General features: G+C 44.5%; 1 protein-coding gene across 5 annotated transcripts in view; it reads left to right on the top strand.

The window, feature by feature from the left end:
• Positions 1–25,417, top strand: part of LOC147023669 (disheveled-associated activator of morphogenesis 2-like) — a 232,218-nt gene that overhangs the window by 11,372 nt on the left and 195,429 nt on the right. Inside the window, exon 1 of one of the 5 annotated variants that reach the window (XM_085889360.1) lies at positions 15,791–15,810. The exons of 3 other annotated variants lie outside the window; for them this stretch is intronic. The gene's annotated coding sequence lies outside the window, so the exon portion shown is untranslated. Of the gene's footprint in view, positions 1–15,790; positions 15,811–16,157; positions 16,286–25,417 lie in introns of those variants that run through there. One more of the 5 variants, XM_085889358.1, reaches the window with a different exon arrangement.

Raw genomic sequence — 25,417 nt, 5'->3', positions numbered from 1 at the left:
TTCTCCAAGGGCCTCTCACACCGAAATGTGTGTGGTTATTACAACGCGTGCGCTGTATACAATTGCACCGAGTTTGAAATGTCTCCGGTGTCCCGGTGTCCCCCCCCCATCCCCCACGTGCCTATGATAGCCAATGACGGCCGTCCGGTATATGCAGTGCGTAACCTAGACCAAAATGGCGACAATTCACGGAAATACCCGAGTATTTCAATGGAAATTTGTGAAACTAACGTGTTATATATGTGAAAACCATTGAATTTATTGCTTGACGGAAAAAAGCAAGAAACGCGCCCCTCTCATGTACGAATGACCGAAAGACATCATTTCCGCCCACCATTGCATTTCGTGCCGAAAGACGTCATTTCCGCCCACCATAGCATTTTGCGCCGAAAGACGTTATTTCCGCCCAACATCACATTTCGTGCCGATCGCCAAACGCTGATAGCTCGGTTCTTCTTATGCCATGATTCTTTTGCGGCCCCCTGCCACGCTGTATCGAACAATTTCATTCCCTCTGTTATATATAAAGGTGCTTATCACAATAACAACAAGATTTTTTTTGGCTGTAACAAGTTAATTGGCTGAGCGGTGCGGCTGTGCTGCTGATTAGGTTGGTGCCCCCTGTAGGTTCGGGCAGGAATTTGGAATTTGTTCAGGGTTCCGGCGGAGAGCTCACCTGCTCTTCGTGAATGTGCAATCCTTAACCTTCACCAACTAATGATGGCAGACAGGACGTCTGGTTTAACGTCCATCCGAGGGACGGCACACACGATGATGGATAGCCCTGCCTGTGAAATACCTGGATGACAGTTTTATAGCTGGGTCAGGATTCAAACCTCAGCTCGACAGCTGAGAGGCAAGTGTGCGTACTTAGGCTCTCCTGTTAGCCTGGGTGTGGTTTACTGCGTAAAATGATGGCCTTCCATTAGTTGTATTCCATCTTCCACTAGAAAGTAACAACAGAAAAACACTTTTAAAAACAGACCGTGTGATTAATGATGGAATATTACGTCCAATCCGACGACCATTGTTGTCAGACTTACGATAAATATATATATATATATATATATATATATATATATATATATATGTATATCTTCTTCTTCTTCTTTCGGCTGCTCCCGTTAGGGGTCGCCACAGCGGATCATCCGTATGATCCGCATAGTGATTTGGCACATGTTTTACACCGGATGCCCTTCCTGACGCAACCCTGGTCGCCTCTTACGACACAGGGATAAATATATATATATATATATATATATATATATATATATATATATATATATATATATATATATTGCATTTTCTGGTATTTGAAGTTTTGACCCCACTACAGCTGATGGGGCCAAATATGGTATGCTCACAGTGTCATGCCACGTGGTGATCATAACTATCAAGTTTGGTGAATTTCTGCTCAACCGCTAAAGGAGGAGATAATGTGACAGACAGACGGAGCAGATTACAATATCTCCCTCCCCCCCCCGTTTTTTTTCCAAAAAGCTTGGTGATAATGAGGGCAGTAAAGCGTGTTATTGCCCTCGCTAGTTATTCTAAACTGGAGTACATGCTTTAGCCAATGATGCCAGCATTACTGATGCATGTTCTTTTCGAGGCGATCATTCTGCAAAGATTGCTTGGCTACACGAGCTGTTTCCTCAAAGTTAGTTTGTACCTTTGAGGAACTCCATGGTGTCGTGTTGTAGCCTTGCAGTTGTTATGACATGAGAATTCCTTAAGTCTTTTGGCAAACTGATCTTGAAAACCTATCCTGTTCTTGAATGAGCTTACACATGAGCATTCTGCATTATGCTAAAATGCGAGAAAAATTGTTTAACTTTTGTTTTTTGTATACAGTCAAGGCTCATGGAGGAGCTGGAACACAGAACAAAAAAGAACAGTGGAAGGAGGGAAACCAACAGCAGGGTAGAGTGACAAAATAGAACACCTGGAGGGAGAGGGGCACCAACAGCAGGGTAGAGTGACAAAATAGAACACCTGGAGGGAGAGGGGCACCAACAGCAGGGTAGAGTGACAAAATAGAACACCTGGAGGGAGAGGGGCACCAACAGCAGGGTAGAGTGACAAAATAGAACACCTGGAGGGAGAGGGGCACCAACAGCAGGGAAGAGTGACAAAATAGAACGCCTGGAGGGAGAGGGGCACCAACAGCAGGGTAGAGTGACAAAATAGAACACCTGGAGGGAGAGGGGCACCAACAGCAGGGAAGAGTGACAAAATAGAACGCCTGGAGGGAGAGGGGCACCAACAGCAGGGTAGAGTGACAAAATAGAACACCTGGAGGGAGAGGGGCACCAACAGCAGGGTAGAGTGACAAAATAGAACACCTGGAGGGAGAGGGGCACCAACAGCAGGGTAGAGTGACAAAATAGAACACCTGGAGGGAGAGGGGCACCAACAGCAGGGTAGAGTGACAAAATAGAACGCCTGGAGGGAGAGGGGCACCAACAGCAGGGTAGAGTGACAAAATATGATACCTGGAGGGGGAGCGTCACCAACAGCAGGGTAGAGTGACAAAATAGAACACCTGGAGGGAGAGGGACACCAACAGCAGGGTAGAGTGACAAAATAGAACACCTGGAGGGAGAGGGGCACCAACAGCAGGGTAGAGTGACAAAATAGAACACCTGGAGGGAGAGGGGCACCAACAGCAGGGTAGAGTGACAAAATAGAACGCCTGGAGGGAGAGGGGCACCAACAGCAGGGTAGAGTGACAAAATATGATACCTGGAGGGGGAGCGTCACAACAGCAGGGTAGAGTGACAAAATAGAACACCTGGAGGGAGAGGGACACCAACAGCAGGGTAGAGTGACAAAATAGAACACCTGGAGGGAGAGGTGCACCAACAGCAGGGAAGAGTGACAAAATAGGACACCTGGAGGGGGAGGGGCACCAACAGCAGGGTAGAGTGACAAAATAGAACACCTGGAGGGGGAGGGGCACCAACAGCAGGGTAGAGTGACAAATAGAACACCTGGAGGGAGAGGGGCACCAACAGCAGGGTAGAGTAACAAAATAGAACACCTGGAGGAAATAAGGACATGGGGAAGAATGAGAGCAAGGGGAAGGGGAGGACGATGCAAGGGTTGAACAAACTGGATACATGTGCAAACTCTCAATCACAGAAATGGAAGGGAAAACTGGCGAAGAAGCAGAAATGGAACAAAAAAAAAACATATCAGAGGAGGGTGTGAGTGTGTGGGGTGGGATAACCTGGAAACGTGGAAAGAGATATGCTTGGAAAGGGTTAATGGTGCAGAAAAGATCATGGGTGTGGATGGGAGATGATCTGAGATGGTGGTGAACAGCTGACTGGAATCACTGAAGGGAAGCATGAGCTTGATCAGATTGAAGAAGTTGATTTCACAGGTGGGGAAAAAGAGGAACGAATGAGTGGAGGTGAGCATCGAGTCTTGATTTTGAAAGTTTCACCAGAAGAGAGTTGCTGGCAGATTGTTTGCACCCTGTAGGAACATGTGGTGTGGGGGCGGTGGGTGATGGGGTGGGGACAAAGCATGGAAAGAGCAGAGGGTACAAGACCAGAAAGGAGGTGGTATAATAATAATAATAATAATAATAATAATAACCATTCCTTTCCCACTGTGAAGCACATTGGGCTGCTGAGGCACTTTCATTTGGCTGAGGAGTACACTCTTGGACAGGTTGCCACTCCGATGCAGTATACTTGAATGGCTTATTATCCCAGTAAGCTGGTACTCATTTTGCTGATATCTGAAAGATGGCAGGCTGAATTAACCCGCTTAGTGTTATTTCAACACACGAGAGGGGCTCAAACTCACAACCCTAAGATCTCAAGTCAGCAACCTTAACCGTTAAGCCAACAACCTCAATGCAGGATATTTAGTTCGTACTGGAGTGTTTATGGTCAGTGAGAACCACAGTTTTAAATGGTCGCTTGGGAGGAAAATTCTTCATGATAAGGCAATAATTCAGAAGAACAGTGTTATGGATCATCTAAACACCAGATGCCTGGATCATGTCGACTACACAATTGAGACAAAACTCACGAAACAATAATGTTGTGCCAGTTTGTTTGTATAAAGTTCGACCCGAAGATAATCTTAGAAATCCTCTGGAATTGCCACTACCGACTTGGCCTGGACGAACAAGCCTGTTGGAATTTTGGCCTTGGCAATTGCTGCCACATGTGAGCAATTGGATTATGGTGCGCCGCGTACCGTAAAGAAGGCTGTTTCTTGTGAAGACTCTTGGAATGAAAAAATTAATTTCCACCAATTCTCAAATTTAATATTTATGTATGATGGTAACACTTTGGACCATCACACATAAATAATGTATTCTTCTCCTTCTGACTTGTAAAGACCATCATACATAAATTTTATACATAAATAATGTAAAAAAAAAGAAAAAAAAACACAGCCATTGGAACGGATTTGAAATCTCCGCTGAAGCATGTTGTGCTTGTTTTCGGGTTGTGTTCAGTGACCAAGCAGCTTGCCAGCACTCGCCAAGCCAGCCGTTCCTTTTCAATGGTTTTGAATGTAGTGCTTGCTTGAGTGTTTAAACCACTTGGCGAGCGCTGTCGAAAAAACTTGGTAACTGAACTCACTCCAGGTTGGAGTTTGGTTACTTGTTTCTCGTGTCTTTTTTTTTTCTTTCTTTTTTTATTGTCAATTTGATTGATGTTTTGAAATCTTTTTAGAAACCAGGAATGTTTTCATCATCTATTTTGTGCTGCTGCTCAAGAATCTTAGAGGCATAGGCCTATTGAGGTGAATGAGCAAATTGAGTAATATCTTAATTGCCACCTCCTACCCCTCCTTCATACTTGATTTGTTCTCAATCTTCAACTTGAAATTCTTGAACTTTTCGAGTTGGATGATGGGTTCAAATGAATGCATTCGTGCAAATGCTTTTACCATCATTGGATTTGTATTTTACAATTTGCTCACGAAGGCCTTTTCGTTTACGAATACACCGAGGACAATTACCTTCTGAAAGTTTGCAGCTCACCACCTTGTGAAACCATTGAGGAGATTAACTTGACGGCAATACTGAATCTGGTGAGTGAAAACTATTTTTCATGAAACGCTTGCATCGTCGCTGTATCGTCCTTGTGAGGTTTTGTGGTGCACCTCAGTTGACCCGAGTTAAGGTGACCATTACGCACGCTAGTGTGGATGCGGAGTCTCTCTCGGGCCGCATTTTGAGTACCGTACTCGGGACGGTTGATGACCTTTTTTGGAGCATCTTGAGTAGTATGCTGATTACCCAATCGGAAGCGAAGCTCTCAGCACTTGTCAAAACCACAGGAAACGAGTGACAATTGAGGCAGATGGTCAAGGCAAGGCAATTATATATATATATATATATATATATATATATATATATACACACACATATATCCTGGGAAAGTGCTAATGATGGAGCAAAACCAGCTTGTTGGCCTATTCTGATTGTTCAGGTTTATTCAGACTACATTCTGGTTAGATCTACTTGAGTTGTACATGAGGTGGATGAGTCAGGATGACTCGAAAGTTTTCATGCACACTTGGTGTTGTGTTCCTTTAATTGAGGGGTCGAGGCTTGGAAGTTTTTTGCGGAACGAGGTGGGAAGGGTGAAGAGTGATTTGTGTGCGATTGCGTGCGCATTAAGAATGCTCATCCACCATTAAAAAAGAGGACCATCTTATGCTGAAGCTGCACTCCAGCCATTGCTGATCAATGTAGAATGTAAAATTGGATTTGAACCACAGGGACGTTTTGCCCACTTTTCTGTGTGCGCTATCCCCGGAGGCGTTGACGTCGAGCCATCTGCCAATGCTTAATGCCGGGAGCACGAGGCGCAGTGACAGTTGTGCGGCGAGTAACTGATATCCGGTGGCTGGTCTGGGTCTGTTCAACCAACTGTCCATTTAGATTATCAATCTTGCTAGAAATGACTTTTTTTTCTTTTTTTAAAGATTTGGTTAAATTTTGAAAGTTGCGTTAAATTATACTTATCCTTGAGTTTTCCATGTTTTTTTTTTTTCCGACAGATTACAGGGTTCACAGAGGAGCTTGTGCACGTACCACATAAAATGTAAGGTCATGAGATGTCGGTGTGCTTTTACAGGAATTACCAGGATATTGGTAGACTGCGGACAAATCAACACAGAATGTTGGATTTGAACCTCGGACCACGAGTTCAGATAGGAAACGCCAAGCAAGCCAACCCAATATGCATATGGCGTCCAAAACCACAAGTACAAAAGTTAAAAACTTTGTTAACAATCATGGAATGACAGGATGCTTACGATACCAAGCACAATTATTACTCGATCCAGGAAAGACCATTTTATAGCATTTTTTTTTCATGCCAGTGGATAGATGACCTAATTTTTCATTCTTGCAGAAGAAGCAATTTATTCTGAACATTCATTTGTGGAACAGCATAGCTTTAAAAGTCAGCAGGAAGTAGCAAGGAAAAATAACCCAGGCCCTAGGAAAACCAGGCCTGTGCTTGCCACAGTTTCAGCACCAGGTTACTCCTGCTGTGCTTGAAACGGAGGAAATGATAGTTGGAGAAGACCTACATTTTTGTTGACAAATTGGTCCAGGTGTGTGTGTGTGTGTGTGTGTGTGTGTGTGTGTGTGTGTGTGTGTGTGTGTGTGTGTGTGTGTGTGTGTGTGTGTGTGTGTGTGTGTGTGTCGTTGTTGTTATGGAATGCATGCTCAGGCACCATTCGACCTCTATAGTTGAGTATCAAAAGTGTTTGCATTTGGCATATAATGCAATTATCCCCAAAGCACCCTGAATGTTGTTTACTGACGCTCATTTTTTTTTCGAGGAAAGATATAATCCATTAACTCTTTTATTTATTTATTTATTTTAATTCGTTACGTTCGTAAGGGAGGTAGATATTACCTTCGAACAGATATAAATGTGTCGAGCAGTATGGTCCGTGTATGAGTAGCTCGCAAATCTCGATGTGATGGAGTCGGCGAAATGTAGATTAAGGATTGTCTTGTTTAAATGTGCACCATACGGAGGGTGGTGCTTGGTAATAATTAGGGTTTAAGGTGAAGGAGTCGTACCAGTTTCACTGCTTGTTGACAAATCATCATTGACAGTGTAGCGTGAAGCAGAAACCTCAAATCCTCAGACAAATGTATTGAGTGGGAAATAGTACATATAAGGGTGTATTATTATTTTTAGCAGCGTCTCGCATAGCGAACGCTGCTCTAAGAACGCTCTGCGTTGTTGTTGTTGTTCTTCTTCTTGTGAAGACAAAACCTTTATATTAGGACTCGGCTCTTTAATAACACGATCCAGATCTCCTTGAATACTAATCACCTGTACACATCGTCGCATTGAGGGTGCCTTTTGAGAGCGTCTATCATGAACTTTTAAATATATTCGGACATTTGCTTTAAAGTTTCAAAAAGTTCACGTTACTATTTAAAGATTATTCCATTTCATGTATTGTAAATTCGTAAATACACGATATTTCGTAAATACGTAAATACACTATGACGGGTCTCGTTATTGGCTTAATGAAGGCACGTGACGAAATATCGGAAGTTGTGTTTTTTTTTTGTTTTTTTTTAGCCAACAAAACCTTTAGGACGCTGCTCTTGGACACATTTGTCCTTGTTTTTATGGGAGTGAGGCTCATTGAAGAGCAAGGTAAAACTGAGGGTTGGCCAGACATGAACAGGAAAAGAGGAGAGGGAGGAGAACTAGCAAATAAGATGGTTAGGTTGGGAAAGGTTAATGAAGGTAATAAAGATCATGGGTCTGAACTTTGTGATGACAAGAGATGGTGGTGCACTGCTTACACGAGGCCCTGGAGGGAAGAATGAGACAGAACATCCTCTTGAAGGTGATTCCAATAATTTTGAGAGCTTTAGACTCGACAGAGTCTAGGAGAGACAGATGCGATGTTGGGGTGCCAGCCCATCGGGGAGAGCAGTACTCCATTAATCTCCAGATAAAAGCCTTGCGCAAAATGAGTAGGTTTGATTTTCCGAGATGAGACTTGGATTGACGACGGAGGATGCCCAGTCTGTGGTTGGTTTTGTAGGCCATCTTTCCTGTGTGGTCAGCTCAGGATATGTCATGACTAATGGTGAGGCCTAGAAGTTCAAGATACTGAACCTCTTCCATTGGATGACAGGAAATATTATATAGTTGGGTTCGTTTGACAGTCCTTTTGGGAAGGACTGTCAAACTTTGGTTTGTCAAATATGATTTGGGAAGGGGGCAGGAGATGGAATGGACTTCCAGAATTTGTGTGAATTTGATGCATGGTGATTTCAAAGATCTTGAGTGATGATCACAGGCCTTGGTGGCAGAAAACGAGGTTGCAAACAGGCAGAGGTGATTTCTCCGATGGTTTTTCCCATGTCGTGTTCGTCTTTGCTGTGTTTTGGGGTTATTATGTATCCAATTATTTGATGTTGCTTTAGTTTGAATGTTTAACATTGAACTTTCTTTAATCTACATTGTGTTTTTTCTTCTTCTTCCTTGTGCTTGTAACTCGGATGCTATAATGGACCAGGCCCTGCCATGATTTTGGGGGGAATTGTAATTGTTGTTGCTTCGAGGTATCAATCTTGAGTCACGATGCTTCACGTGTATACGACCGTGTTGCGTGAACTACACAATCGAAGCCGATCCCTCGGTATCTCTTCCTTGCAGTTCATGAAGTAAGTCTCTTCGCCGGTTGTTGTACAAAGGTCGTTCAAGGTTGGCACGGACCTCTTTCATTGCACAACATGAAAAAGTAATCGTTGGTTCCCAGAATTCTACGTGATGATGTTCTCGACCCCGAGCCCGAGCAAGTTGCACAGGAACTTGCGTCGATGATGATCGAATGATTGTGGGTGAAACCAAGATGGCGGCCAACTTGGTCGTGGGTCCTGTGGAACAGATGTGTATCGATCGAGTTCCTTGTGAAGGCGAACATCAGACGAGCCGAGGTTCTCGGGGGGGGCTCTCCATCCAGTTTCCCCAGGGACACGTCCTTCACAGTGTTGCACGTTCAACTAGAGTTTGCTGTCCAAAAATGGCCGCAAATTAGTAATTTATCTCAAGCATTCTCACATGCGACCAACTTCTGTCACTCGAGCGAACGTTAAACACGTTGAACAGGCATTTCAAAACATTTACCACAATGCTATGCACGGGTACACTAAATTACAGTTCAGATGTCATTGGTGGAAGTTTGGAATCAAACAATCGATAAAGAAACGATTTTCTGTGTTGGGAGCTACACATTTGTTTTTATTGCAGAATAATGTTTTGCATTGATTTGCAAAGGACCAGTCGTACATTATTGTTGCATCACATTCTGAAAAATCAATTTCCAAAAAGAGCACCCTTTGGAGTTGCCTTTGAGTGGGAAGTGCTAAGTGTGCGTCAACTTCCAGCTTTCAAGGATGTAGAGTGAACGCACAATGGGCTGAGCTCTGCGGGAGGACGTTACATCTTTCCTTCCGTGAAACTGTGCACCTTGGTAATCTGCGGCCATTTGGAATGGACGAGCAAAGGGAAGTTCAAATGCGTGCTCGAGCAGGGCTTGTTGGCATCGACGGGTGAACACCTGAATGGGCTTCCTTGGAACACAAGTGGTAAGTTGCGGCGCTCATGGTCATTGACTCGAGGTCGGGGCACGTTTGCTTATTGAGGCCGGGTTTCTCTCGAGGGTGTCGACTTCCGTGCGTACGCAGTACAGGACAAGCTTCCAGAAGACGAGCTGCTGGGCCCTCGCCCCTCGTTGCTGTTTTTTTTTTTTTTTTTTTTTTAAACAGATAAGATGCGTTGCTCTCAGAAACCTTTCACCCCTGATTGCTTCGCTGTTGGAACACAAGTGGCACGAGGGGGCAAAAGTTCTCAGCCACATATTTGCTGCTCGGAGTGTGTGTGTGTGTGTGTGTGTGTGTGTGCATCGTCGTGCCATAAATTAGTGTAATTTGAAATGTCTTCATTGGGACTCATGGGGTGTGTTTCTCGGAGAAGGGAAGAATTTGCACAGAAATGGCATCGGCTTGCATTCTTCCAGGGCGCACGAGCTGATGAGCGGCTGCTTATCTTGTGGATGTGTAACGTCAAGCGCCGCAGGATGGCAGATTTGTTGAGGTGAGGGGAAGCGGTGAGGGTGATGTGGGAGGGCGGTAATAGGAATGCATTCTAAGGCAAAATAGATTTGTCATTGTAAGCAATGAGTGTTTGTCTGCTTCGACGCATTGCAATGAGCAGCTGCAGCAATGATGATGCTTGCCAGGCAGTGTGTGTACGTGCTGTTTGGGCGTAGTGCTGGTGGCTGTAAAAAAAAACGTGCTAAGAGTCGACGCTTCCCATCAGTGTGCGTTTCATATCCACCGTGTATCTGCAAGGATATGAAGAACAGCGTGGAGTCCTTGAGTGAACTTGATGGGTCGCTGCGAGTACTCGAACTTGTTTTTGAGAATTATATCATCGTCATGCTTTGAGTTGCATTTCTATAAAGCTGTTTGTTATTCGATGTTTGACTTCATGTTTATTTATTTATTTATGTTTGCAAAGTCGAGGCTCATGGAACAGCGAGAACACAGAAAGGATCAGGATGGAACAGAGGAGAGGGAGAGGAAGTGGGGGGAGAGGGGGGACACCAACGGCAGGGGTGAAATTAACGGAGACAGACAAACAAGGGATGAGGGGTAGGGGGTGACGCACGGGGTAGACAATATGGATACAGAAGCAAACTGCCGGAGGAAAAACTGGAGATTTGGGGAGAGGGGTTTGTGCCACATTCGAGGCCGCAACTTGAAAACATTTGAGGCCAAAACTAGCTCCAGAAGTTAAAACTCTGTGGAAATGTTACACAAATACCCATTGCATCTGCTGTGCTTTAAAGGTTGACTTGTGCAACAGTGGGAAGGATCGAGGAACACGGTGAGGCTGGGACTGGGGGTGGGTTTCGAGCCTGTTTTAAAGCAACGTATAGCATTCCATCAGGTGAATCATAACCGAGGAAAAACACCTTCCACGAGCTACAGAGAACAGGTAGAGAACACAGCACACTCTTCACTCATTACAGACTCGCTGAAACTCTTAGGATCCAAGACCTGGAGCCTACTTGGAGTCGCTAAACAGGTTGCCGAGGTGCAAGGCCTGGTCCTCTCCCAATGCAGACAGGTTGGTGGCCCAGCAGTTTTCTATTTCCTCCCTGCTGGTCTCGCATCACCTGTTCTCACTGCTATTTGTCCCTCACAAGCCAAACCAGACCGCACTCACTCACCGAGTAACACAAATACCTCGTTACCCATCTCCAAATCCAAGCTCACTGCCCACCTTCACTCCTCTGTCCCCCTTTTCTCTCTTCTGTGCAATCACTTCCCCGAGACCGTCCATTCATGTTCTTCTTTCCACTCCTTTAGCTCGGCCCACTCGGTTCCTTTGTCCTGTCTGTGCATCTTTACTTATGTATGCCAATTCCCTCTGTTCCATCACCATGCCAACAGCTCCCGTCTGCCATTCAGCTCTTCCACGAGCCTCAACTTCTGTAATTTAAAAGCCTCAAAGGTCTTCCAATTCCTATTTCTTTCTGAGCATGTTTGTCGTTATGAGCAGTCATTTGGTTCCTCTCCATTTGCTATTCTTGAGGACGCAGCACCCATAGAATGTCGTATTCTCTCAGCTGTGTTTCTGCTCTTTACTCGTGTTCGTTGACTCGCCTTGTTTTACTGAACGACATTCAAAACACTCCGTACAACTTTCAAATACCTCGACGAGTTTGTATGCCGTTGATACATTCAGATGTAGAAGTCAGACATTGATTGGTGTTTGCAGTTGGAGGGGGTTCGGTGGGCTGGTGGAGAAGAAGGTCAAAAATGTCCTAATTATTGTTTGGGTGTCCACCTCATCATCTAGACTTGATGCGAACCTTGAAGTTGAGACATTTTTGGTTTTATCCGAGAAGAGTGCGCAAGAGAAATGATGTCAAACTCGTACATGGAGCTTTGAAATGGAGTAGAATTGTATTAGTTGTCCACAAAATGGCATTTTGATGATAATATTGCATTGGAAATGGACTCTGGGGGTTAAGGGTTCACTAGTTATGTGGTAGTTTGCATGTTTATGGAAGATAGATTGTGAACCCCAATTAAGACCTTCCAGAATAGTGTTTCGGAGAACCATCGTCTTTCCCCCTTCACCCCTTTGTGTTTTTCACTCTTTTAAATGCTCTTATTTCTCATTTATTTATTTAATTAATACCATTCCCCCCTTTCTCGTCACGAGCCTCGCGGCTGACGGCCCCTCGAGCCGAATGGAAGGTGTTATTTTCAATTTGGCCAGTCAACGGTGTCCTCGGGCCGGGCGACAAATTGGCACGCTTGATGGCGTCGCACGAGGGACCGTTTTCAACTGGGTTTTGGGGAAGAACAAGTTAGTTGAGCGAGGTCCTCCAGAGGGTGAGGAGCGTGTGAGGTTTCTCGCAGCCTCCCCACAAATGTTCTCGGCAGGAGAACTCCCCACTGGAGCATCCATCGCCGGCGGTTCTTTGGGCCACCCGAGTGAAAGGAAGAACCGGTTCCCTGATCATTGGGACGCCTGCAGCAGCTTCACTGACCAGGAACCCACCTCGCAGCAAGATGTTTATGGGGGAAAAGAGTTGCCTGCACCCCACCGGATCGAGGCAAAGACCCCTCATTCAGTTCGACCAGGCCTGAACCGCCCAACACGCTGATTTGTGGCCCTCCAGCCTACATTGTGAGAGGAAAGAAATGGATGCCGTAGCAATACATTAACCGAGAGAGTGGAGAGCGAGGTATTAAGGTAGCCTTGTATGCTGCATCCAGGAAGATTTACAAGGTGAGCAGGATGTCATCTTTAATGCTGTATAACGGGTAGAGCATCCATTCTGAGTCTGGGAGGTCGACAGTTCAAACCCCCCCCCCCCCCGACCGAGTCATGCTAAAGATTATAAAAATGATACGTGCTGCTTTGTTGCTTGACATTCTGCATTTAAAAAGGATAGAGCACAGACAAACAACCATAGGTTAGCAACCATGCGGAGGAAGAAAATTCCTCCTTTATTGCCCCACTGAGTGCAGAGAGCAAGCGTTGTCTTCAAAATGACGTCGCTGGTACCCATTGTGCTTTGGGAAGTGACATCACTTCCCCCAATCTCAGCTGCTGTGTTTGTGTGTCAAGTCACGTCGAGGGTTGTCTTGTGTATGTACCTGTCTGCGTGCATGCACGATTTTTTGTCGCAGCTCCTCCACGAGGCCTTGGAGTTTGTAACCAAACCAAACCAAACGATAAGAGCAGTCTCTTCCCTGCTCCTGTGGGATAAGACTGCTGATCAAGATATTGTACATGTCTGCAACAGACTTGTGAGGAGGTGTGCACTCTCCTTTGAGCCGTTGAGTTTGGGTTCCATTCTCTACTCGGATCATGAACTGTTCGATTGGCGCCACGCAGGCACGGCGTTGCATCAATAACTGCACCGGCACATTGGAGGGGATGTCAAACTGGGGACCCATCAATTAACATTGATTGCTTGTGGACCTCAAAGCTCGCACAGGGTTTTTCGACCGAGAGGTGAGGTATCGCCGGCAGTCCCCGGCACCTTAAACAAATTCGAAATTTCTGCCGTGACCTCCAACAAGGTCCTCCATCTAATGGCACAGCCATGTCCCCAGCATTGAAAATCCATTGTGATGTGGCACCAGCTTAGATGCTGTACAAGAATGGATTGATGGATTGTCCAAGCACGATTGTTTCCAAGGAAAATTATCACCAAGAAAATGACGTTTACTCACAATCCACTTCCCTTTGACTCAATTTGGTTCATCCCTTTTCATTGATCCAATTGGCGGAATTGACATGACTGTGGCACTGGGCCAATGGCCTATTTATTTATTTATTTATCTATATTTTTGGGTGGGGGTGGTGATGCCATGAGAAGTTTCTTTGTGTTGATGATTTTAAATGGTGCATCCAGTTCCTCCTGGAGATCACCGTGCTGATGACGCAGAGCTCTCCATGTTGGGAGTATTATATTTTATTATTTTGGCCATATTGGATAATATCAAGGGGACGAAACGTTACCATTTGGAAACCTGAGAGCTGTGTCTTGTCCTTCCTTGACACTCGGGTACTTAAATAGTCGAAAACTTAAAAAAAAAAAAGTGTTATTTGTGAAGTTATTGTGGTACTGTGAAGTGTTATTTATAATCTACCTGATCTTGTCGGCTCTCAAGGTGTGCATAGTTGAACCAGGTTAGTGCTTGGTTGACGATACATGACATTACCGAGATGGCAGACCCTCACGGGATACTTATTGGGTGTAATAGGCCGACGGACAGCCTGCAGGATGACTCCGTTGGATGAATAGCGTTCTTGCCTCTCATCTCGATGAGATCTTGTATTCATTCTTCCTCGGAGTTGAATCTGAATGCAGCTGCTATCCTGGCACAATGCTGGTACGTCTTGAAAAGAGGCGGCCTTTGTGTTCTGGCAGCATGGTCCAATTGTCTTCCGGATGTTAAGTGGGATACGAGTTCATTACGAGATGTGGGTGTTCAGTTGAAATGCATAAGTTGATCATGACAATGGGATTGGCAACCAAACGGAAGAAGCAACTGGGATGGGGGATTTGCCACGTGCTATGACGTGCCAACGGGCAGGCTTCTCTTTCGTGTAAGTTTAGTTGTACATGCGGTGTTCCTGTACGAGTCCATTTTCAACTGTCAGACAGAGCTGTGATGTCACATGTGGCACTGAGACGTTAGACTGCGTCGCTATCTCTTACTTTGATGTGGAGGCAATGTCTATTGTTACTGTAAGCTGTTTGTTGTCTTTCGATTTGCTTCGGGATTTGATCCACTCGTGCTCTCTTATGGTCATCCATCAACGGGGCAGCCTGGTCAATGTCTCGACACGTGTGTTTAAAAATTCAAAATATGGCTGACTGCTCATAATACTAACTCTAATCCCACTAATGTGCTAACCTCACTCTCTTCTTCAGGCTTCTAGTGTCACGTCACCTAGCCACATGTCATAGGGTTAGGGTTAGTGGATATTGAGTGGATCAGTGGACCAATTGTAACTTCTCCCATTGTGTGGCATTCCGAAAGGGCAACGATTCGATTCGTCGTCCGTGTTTCACCACCGTCATCTGTTTGTATTTTTGGCGACCATCTCTTTTTTTTTTTTTTTTTTTTTGGTTGTTGTTGTGCTCCATGATTGCTCTCAGCTTCACCTATCGATCGAACAAAAACGCGCTCGTTTGTGAATCGGTGAAGATGTGCCAATTCAGCGTCGACTACAATCGTCCTTGATCTGCGTCATATTCTGAGCTACTGGTTCAGACACATCAGGAGTCGGTAACATCCTCCCCCAACAAAACATCATCGGAAATGTTTTACAAATAAATTATTTCTTCCTTTTTCGTGGCCTTTTCCAAGCTTGTTTCCCTTTGCTTTGTGCAGGCTTGTTTTCAAAGTTCTGCAGCTTTCAGATCTCCATACATCACTAGCGATGTGAAAAATGTCTCTCGGGTGGGAACGTTGTTTGCATTTTGATGACTTCTACGTGCGTATTCGTTTGTGGATAAAAAAAAAAATGTTTAAGATTTCTCGTCGTCTTCATGCTTTTGTGATGTTGGCCTTGAGCAATTTGGGAGTGGGGAGAAGACTGTGATGTTTTTCTCATTACAACATGCTAAGAATGCGAATCTGTTGTTTTCTGGCTCCGATGGCCGCGGCTTGCGTGGCAGGTGTGCAGGTGTGCTCGTCGCCTCTTATCCGCACAAAAGGGCGCATTGTGCGTCCCACAGGTATGTTTTGTACAACTCTATTTCTGATGAATAAAAGTTGTTCTGTTGCTCGATACAGTTTTGTCTGTGAACGCTACACAGCGATATTGTTTTTAGGTGTATCAGTGCTTCATTGTGCGCATGTTAAACACAAACTCTGTTTGCCACGATAGACGCACGAGTCACAGAATCGTTTTGATCGACTACAAACAGCCCCTTATTGTGCGGAGGCGAGCGTACTGCCGTTCACTTCTTTTCCCTCATTGGCTTGTCCAAGGGCACATGTTGGCCTGCCTTCCTGGAGGAAATGTTGTTTTGCACTACAGCCCTGGTTTACTTCGGATCGAATTTCTCTTTCCCGTTCCCCCGTTCCCGGGCAGCTCCCGGCCTACAAAGGCCGGCATTGAGCTAATACGGTCTGCGTTTGAGTTGTTCGGAAAACCAAGGTGCTTCCTCCTTGCATGTTCTGCCGAATGACATGCACGTCTGATGCAAGGTATTTAGAAATCAACGTCTTGCCAAGAATGTGCCACACCTGATCACCTGTGTTCTATCCGACAAAACAGCATAAACCTGTTTTGAATGTTGAGCCGAGTGTTGACTACTTCGGCGAGATACTAAAGGTCAGAATTTGAAGCATTTTTTTTTGGTATCTTTTCATTTATTTTTTTCCCTTGCGCTTCCATTGTCTTTATGCAGTTGATGATTTTTTTTTTTTTTTTTTTAATATATCATTTCATTTCAAATATTTGTCCAAAAATTTCAAACATTGAACGTGGAAGTTGAAAATTGTTTTTCAGCTTTTTTATTTTTATTTTTGTTTTCAGTTTTTCGGCAATTGTGAATGACCTTGCGACTGACTGCATTACTTGTGTTTTAAAATTGGTTTTTTTTTTTTTCCAGCTCTATTCCAAAATCATTCCACGTAAGAAACACCAAGGTACTGGGCTGGCATTGTAGCCTAAAAGTGCACACACTCACCTCCAAACCGTCTAACCTGGGTTCAAATCTCAACCCAGCTGTAAACTGTCATCCTGGTGTTTCACAGGCAGGGTGATTCATCGATGTGTGTGCCGTCCCTCGGACGGTCGTTAACTGGCGTCCCAATCTGCCGGCATTCGTTGCTGGACGTTAGACATTCCATGGTGTCCTTTGTGAAGAGTGCGTGGGCTATCGCCGGCACCCTGAACAAATAGCATCTTCCTGCTCTACCCTACAGGGGGCACTGCATCAGTGGCACAGCCACGCTCCCAGCAATGATCTCACGGACATAGTCACGTCGTCAGTTGAAGGAGTTTATTTCTCCTTTTGCCATCAACAAGTGCAAGAATTGTTGTCACACTGCACATAACATAAGCAGATATAATGACTCTCCACATTGTCAAATTATTTAATAATAGCACGATGAACAAATATAAGACCCACATGAGATATTTATCTCTCCAGGTACAGGTATCGGAGCTAGTGGAAGAGCGAAGAGGGTGAAGGTGTAAGTTTAACATGCTGGCATTGGAGGAAGTGTACAAGATTGCTTGAGTTGATCGATGAAGAAAATTGCCGAGTCGAAACGATGACGATGAAATAGCATGTTGAACGATTTGAGGGAATATATCTGGTACTGGAATAACCATAGTTCAGCAAGTATGAAAAGGGTATGAAGGAGTGAGTGGGGGTCACAGCAATTTTTGAACGCGGAAGGAAGAGGATTTGATAGGTCTGTGCGGTCTGTGGCCTGTACAGGCGTACGTGTGTAATTGTTCAAATGGGTTGAAAAGTTTGTTGAGAAGCAAAAGAATGGCAGAGTTGCTCAACTGATGAGTCTACGGTGAAAAAAGAAGCGGCTGAGCTGTGCCTTGTCCAGAGCTCTTGATGTTCTCGAGCTTTTGCCTTCACCGCATCCAGGAATGCAGAAGCCTCGGCCAATAGTAAGGAGGAACGCTCCGTCGCACTGCCTACAAATGTTGTGCAAACCTTTGGAAGTTGAGATGCCGAGCTCTTGCAATTTGGAAGCCACCTTGGAGACACGGTTTCCCGAGGACTGATCATGTTTGATTGTGATGCCCGCATATCCTAGTTTTGATACAGAGGATGATACTTCGTGAAATATCATGTTCCTGACGTCGGACCAACTTTTCAACCAGACTCAGTGGCACGTTGGTTCGAGTGTCTGTTCTCGTTGGTTTAAAACCTTGGCCGAGTCGTGCCAAAGACTTCAATAAAAATTGTACGTGCTGCTTCTTTTCTTGATGCTCAATATTTAAAAATAATTCAGCACGGACAAACAACCATTGTTCCTATTGGTCTCGTCCTGTGTTGAAGTTCCTTGTGGGGAACTTGTATTACGAGTAAACCGATAGAGATGTATATCATCGTTTGAAGTGCATGCAAAGCTTGTGATAGTACCTGCATTTCCTTGTACACATCTGATGAGCATTGACTCATGCCAAAAGACTCCTTTATTTCAGCATTTTTTGGGGGGGGGGGTACATAGTCGAGGCTCATGGAAGAGCTAGTGCACTGAACGGATGAGGAAGTAACAGACAAAAACAGGACGCAAAACACACGTGCACGGGCTGGACAAGATGGACACACAGGATGCATGAGGTTGACAAGATTGATACAGAAGGAAACGCCAAGGTGGAAAAACTGGAAAATTGGAAGGAAGAGGTACAGTGTAACGAGAGTAGAAAAGATCATGGTTCTGAACCGGCGACGATCCGAGATGGTGGTGAACAGCTGACTGAATACCTGGAGGGAGGAATGAGATTGAAGAGGATGTGGAGGTTGATTCAACAGGTGGGGGGGGGGGAAAGAGGAGAAATGAGTGGAGGTGAGCAGTGATCCTGGATTTACGTAGTTTCATCCGAAGGGGGTTGATGGTGTGCCGTGTGAGCCTTGCAGAAACCTCGGGGTACAAATCGTGGAAAGAGCGGAGCTTGCAAGATCAACAAGGAGGTGGTAGAAGGCCTTAGATCCTGTAATTTTGCATCAAATTCTTGTCATAGTCTCAGAATCCTTTACTTGGTGCTCACATGATTAAACGTATTGTTATATGGCAAAACAACGCAATTTGAGATTCTCTTTGTGCACAGTTTATGACCTCATACTGGTACAATTATTATTATTATTTAAATTATCATTATTTTTATTACAGGATCTAAGGCTCGTAATGGAGCTGCCACATACACATCTCACACACATAGAAATACAGACGAATACAAGAGACATCACAGTGACTGTTAGAAGAGACAAACACATCCGCTGAGCTTGGGGGAAGTGCCATCACCTGCCGGGACACTCTGGGTACCAGTGACGTCATGACAATGCCAACGCCTTTCTCACCGCACTCAGCAGGGCATTTCCTCAGGAGGAATGTCCTTCTCTCCATGGATGCCAACTTATGATTTTGTCTGTGCTCTTATCCTTTTAAATGCCGAACGTCAGGCATGGAAGCTGAACATACCATTCTGTACGTCTTTGGTATGACTCGGCCTGGGTTTGAACCACCGACCTCTCAGAACCTCCCAGAACCTCCCAGAACCTCCCAGACTCGGGACATATACACTCTCACCATTACACCACCTTGGCTGGTTAAGTGGTCTGTTGGGGGTAGAAGAATTGAATGTACATACGTAGATCAGATTATTCAGAGGTTCAAATATATGTGCATCGTTTTATCCGGCCCCTTCCTCGTATCTCGTTTTGTAATTTTGGGGAAAAATTAATCAATTAAAATGTCTTGATTTATTACCCGCTTAACCTTCGTCAGGGCACCCTGAAAAGATTACGACGTCGAACACCTGGTGTCCAATCGGAGCCCAGCACAAGATTATCTCTTAGAGTAAGCTCTGGATTGAAATTACAGAAACCAGTTGCATTAAAACTTTCATTTGGTTAGCATGCAATGCGAACAACATAAAAAATATACGTATTGTAGGGGAAACGGTATCGCAAGTGGTATTTCAGGTGAGAGATATTTGGCCATTGTCGCAGAGTGTCAATTCAGATCCTGAAAAAAATTAATGAATAACAAGTCTGGAGACGGCGATGGTTCACGAGCAATGTACACGGTTCCCCTTCTTTATGTTTTGACCTTCGAGGGGACACCACTGGCAAACTGGCGGGAATCGGGAAAAACGTAAACGATGAAAGTTGTAGTACTCGAAGAGCACTACTTGCATACCAACTTTCATTCGAAACAGTTGAAAACTCTAGGAGCTCGATGCCCAATTTATTGATTTTTTTGACATTTTCTAAGTTTGTGACCTTGTGACCTTGACCTTGGGACGAAAATGAAAAATCGAGCTCCGTGGGCCTATGCAGGTGCCATTGGGCTAACCAAATACCGAAACCTCTGCCAGATTCGACAAATCCCCTTGGAGAAGACATAACTTGAAACCGGCTACCCCCTAAAAACACGTTTTTTTGGGTGTGGCTACACCCATAATGGGCGCACCACGCCCATTCTCCGGAAAACACAACTAGATCATGATACAAACCTTGCACCATAATTTTATCAAGATCGGATCAAAACCCACGGAGCTATGCTCTGGACAGTCAGACAGACAGACAGACAAGCCGGTAGGCGGACATGGGTAGTCGCCTACCCAATAGAACCTGATGCGATGGGCCCGTTCGATGGGGAATGACCTGAGGATTAAGCACAAGAAAATTCATGATTCTAGCTTCAAGGGTAAATGCTGCAGATTGTTTTTTCGTTTAAATACCCCCACATTTAGAGGTTCTTTGGCCGTTGCTGGGCAACGGAGGGGTCCATAGCAATGGTTCTTTCTCTTTCAATGGTTCATAACTAGGACATACCATGAACCTACCATACCAGTTTCATGTATATCTAACTCATAGTCTCTGAGATATATCGAACTTCGTTTTTTTATTGTTTTCGACCAGGGTTCATTCAAAGTCTATCTTCTCCGACAGTTTTCATAGGATTTGGCTGGAAATTTTTGTCAATATCGCTGAATGTACTGCCCACAGTCGCTCGTGGCCCGATTTTTGATTTTCGAAAAAATAATTTTTTATGATTTTTCAAAAATTTCAAAGTCCCTTTGCTAGGCAACGATCGTGTCCATACCAACGGTTCTCATTTGCACACAACAAGGTCATGGTATGAACCTACCAACCAAGTTTCATCAAAATCGCCATTGTATTAACGGAGCACTGGACCGAACAGAGGGACAGACAGACAGACAAACATATCGATGGAAAAAGTGATCATAAGGGTAGAACAAATTTCAAAAAAAATTTTTTTAATTTTTTTTTTCGACGAGATCGACTACCCAACAGACAGACACACACCCATAACGAATATAGTGGTCACTTACTGACTCGTGAACCAATTACTGACTCGTGAACCAATAATGTTGTTGGTAATGATGTTATTTCAGCAAACATAACGAGGAACTGTAGTTCTACAATGAATTATCCTCTACAACAACCCATATTGTGAAATAAATGTTGAGAAAATTGTTTCATATGGTTTCTGACGAAATGCATGTATCGTGATAGTACAGGGTCCGCGGGGACCCCAGATAAATATTCCCATTATTATAGCTGGAGCTCCGTCTGCCTGTGTAAAAAACAAAAGTGTCCTATTGATTCGAGGACTCTGCTTGATCGAATTTTGTCATAATTCTGTAAAAAAACAGATGTCCAACCGAGAAAGTCGTTAGGGTCCACGTGGACCCCAGGTGTGCTGTTTAGGGTTAGAGAGCACATGGACATGGTCAAGTTGGACTAGGATATTAGCCACATGAACGCGAATGCCTAAAAATGAGTTTGGCAAATTTTTATTAGCTTGTGAAATATCTTCGATGAACGGAATAAAAAAAAATGAATGAACACTTTTCATGACCTTATTATCGTCATCTAATGGGAGCTTCGCTGTAAATTAAACGGACGCTTGCGAAGTAGTCCTTCCTCGAGGGGAAACCCACTGTTGTGTGAGTTCCTCTCTTTCTTTGCCACGGCAGTTTTCATGGCTTTATGAAGGTGTTTCCCGAGAGGCCTCCCTTTCAGTTCACGGAACATGATTCAGAGTCCATTGATCAGTTCGGTACACTCGTCTGGAGTACGTGTGGTCAAATGTGTAATTAATAGCTGCTCTGGGAATGCTGCCTCTTTTCTCCCCCCCCCCCCCCCCAGACATTGTGTATCGAAGGTAAATGTTCCCGAAAGGTAATGCCACAGGTAAATCCGCACTTGAGGTTGTCACTATCCTGCACCTTCTGCAGGGGAACTTGTCTCGTCGTTGTAATAAATCCTGATGGCTCTCTTTTGTTTGCTAATTTTGAAACGTGTACACCCCAATTTTGGTGACATTTCCACGCCGAGGGAACTTTTAATGATTTCACTCAAACAGAGCTTCGGTTAAATGCCGGAGTGAGCAATCGATGGCTCTGAAACCTTCACTCTCTGTTACACATTAACCATTGTTTTAGGAGTTTTTGTTTTTTTGGTTGCTTTGGTAGTCATAAGTTATTAGTTAATTATCCCCCACCAACCAACGAAGTTGGCAGGGGATATAGAAATGGGTTCCGTACATCCGTCCGTCACATTTCGTTTCCGGAGCTTAACTACAAATCCCCTCAAGATATATTTACGAAATTTGGTACACATGTCAAGCAAATGGTGAACTGGTGCCTTTTGATATTTAGAGATTTCCCCCAAAAAATTTTCTGTCACTTTCCATGGAAACAAGTTGGGTATTAAGAAATAATTGAGGTTAACCTTTTTTTTCCAGAGCATAGTTGCAAAACTATTAACTATTTCTTTATGAAATTTGGTACACACATCAAGAATAAATTGAACTGGTGCCTTTTGCTACTTGTCCTCCTTTACTATGTCGGGGGATATCGAAGACTTTGCCTTCAACGGATGCTAGTTTCACTTCGATTGAGAATGTCAATCAAAAAAGATTGTGTTTATACCATGCAAAGGTGGAGTTTTTGGTCCAAAGTAGATTTGAAAGACGTTGTGAGATCGATGGTACTCCGATGTTGTTTCACATTTGTAGGCCTGAGATTTTCAAGGAGGCGATGGCTCATCTCGGAGACCTGTGCAGACGGCATCTTCGATTGCCGGCATTCTGGTTTTTTTTTTGGAATTGACTTCTCTCCATATCCCTGTTATCCACTTTCCTTTTCAGTCTCTTCTTTTATCCCTTCTTTTTTCTTCTTCTTTTCCTCTTCCTGCTTACTTGCTTCCTTCTGTTCTTTTGTTCTTGTCTTATTTTCTTCTTTCTTTTTATTTGCCTTTCTCTTTTCTTTCTTTACTTCTTATCTTTCTTTATTCCTGTGTCTCTGTTTGTCTTTCTTTCTCTCTCCCTCTCTCTTGTCCCATTGTGGTTGGTTGTGTTTGGGTGTTGTGTCATGGCGGCTGTGTTTGTTGAGTTGCTCTGCTTTGTCAGTTTTTCTTTCGTTTTTCGTGTTGTTTTCATCCTTTTCACCCCTCTTCGTTTAGCTGCACGTTATTACTCTCCGTATGTGCCCCCAGCCCCCCGCCCTTTCCATTTCCACCAGACCCAACACTTCACCCCCCCCCCCCACAGCTTGTTGTGGAAGTTTAGTTGGCGGCCCAGCCCGGATTCCAGCTCGTTTTCTTCACTGTGGCTGTGTTTTTGTTTTTGTTGTTTTATTTGCCATTGGCCACGTTTAAGGAAACCATTTTTGGCTCGTAGTTAATTATTGCATGAGGGCACAAAAGGTCTCCCTCATCCCCTTCTTTTGAAGTTTGACTTTGTATTCGGGCCGGTACACTGCCCATGAAGCATTGACACGTAAACATGGTGTTAGTTGTGTTCCGCCAAATGAAACATGGCGATCAACAAATGACCGACGTTTTATGCTCGTCTCCTCTCTTGATACGCCGGCTGTTATGGTCATTATCTCCAATGTTTCTCGCTTTTTACCTGTGATGTGTCGTAGGTGTACAAGAGCTCCACATGGTTGTTGTTGTCGTTGTGGTTCTCTTTGGGGGTTGATGTTTGAAATGTTCACCCATTAGTCAGACAGCTGCCAGACCCCACCTGCAGTTGTTGCTTGATTCTACCCACCATGGCACCCAGACAAAATAATTTGGTCGCCATCTTGGTTTTCTGGTGGGCCGAAGACATCAGTCCTGGAGGCCTCTGCTGATTATACACTGCTCGGGTTTGTTGCGTCAGATTTCCATTGGCTTTGTTTGGGTCGAGTGCATGTCCAAACGTTAGAGCGTTACAGGGGTTTGGGGGTGGGGGGATGTTTGTTTCACCTGTTAATGACTCTCCTATTGAAACGTCCTCTAATGATTGTGCTCAGACTACTGGTGATGAATCTGCTGTTATTTTGGATCTACTGTTTCTCGACAACCACTGGTCAGATCTAATTGAAACTTGCCAGGAATATTGCTGGGGACCTGTGGTTGTGCCTTTTCAAGGTTTGATATTAATCGGACAAGTACTTCCCAAGTTATGGCCATTTATTTACCAACCAATGACAGGACACAGTGCTGCAGCCATTTATTTACCAACCAATGACATGAATTGCTCACATTTGGAGGACCCATTACCTTGGGAGAACTTGGTACTGCCCTGCGCAGCCTTGCTCTTGGGAAAACACCTGGTTTGGATGGACTTACAACTGAATTTTATAATAATTTTTTGCCACTTATTGGGTCGGAATCTCTTTAACACCTTGAAGGCAAGCTGCCAGCTTGGAGAGCTCCCTCCAGAGCTCCCGTCGAGCCATTCTTACCCTCATCCTCAAGAAAGGAGACTTGCTATGTCTTCAAAACAGGCGCTTGATATCCTTGTTGTTTGAGGACTATAAGGTATTCTCGAAAGCCCTGGCATCGTAACTCACTCCTCATCTGCCCTCGTTGTTGAAGGAAGACCGATGTTATTGTGTTCCTAAACACTCCATCTATTACAACATCTCCCTTGTAAGAGACATGATCGAACTGTTTGGGACTTGTTCTTCTTGATCAGGAGAAAGCTTTTGGTCCCATCCCTTTTTTTGCACAACTTCCCTTTTTGAAGTATTTGGGAGGTTTGGACTTGTTTTCTTTGTATACATACTTGAGGCTCGTGGAAGAGCGAGTACACCTAACGGGTCAGGACGTAACGGATAAAAACAGGATGCAAAACATGCATGTATGGGGTGTACAAAATGGGCACAGAAGGAAACTCCAAGGAGTGAAAAGTGGAAAATTAGGAGGAGGGATTTGGGTGGGGTGAACGAAGGTCGAAAAGATCATGGTTAAGGATTGGGGACGATCTAAAATGGTGGTGAACAGTTGTCTTGAAGACCTGGAGGGAAGGACGTTGAAGAGGATGTGGAAATTGATTCCACAGGTGGGAAAAAAGAGGAACAAATGAGTGGACATGAGCAGTGATCCCGTATTTAGGTAGTTTCACCAGAAGGGGGTTGATGTTGGACCACGTGAGCCTTGCAGAAACCTTGGGAGGGGTAGGCAAAGCACAGAAAGAGCAGAGGATGCAAGACCCGAAAGGAGGTGGTAGAAGACAGAGACCACCGACCTGTCTGTGACGTCAAAGTGATAAGCCCATAGACACAGCTTCAGCGTGGGAGATTCCAGTGATCTTGAAGGCCTTGGTTTCCACCGCATCAAG

This window comes from Eptatretus burgeri, chromosome 7 (genome assembly GCF_056783735.1).
Source record: "Eptatretus burgeri isolate ZD-2024b chromosome 7, Ebu_testis_v1, whole genome shotgun sequence".
Lineage (NCBI taxonomy): Eukaryota > Metazoa > Chordata > Myxini > Myxiniformes > Myxinidae > Eptatretus > Eptatretus burgeri.
This window is presented reverse-complemented; position numbering and strand designations above follow the sequence as displayed.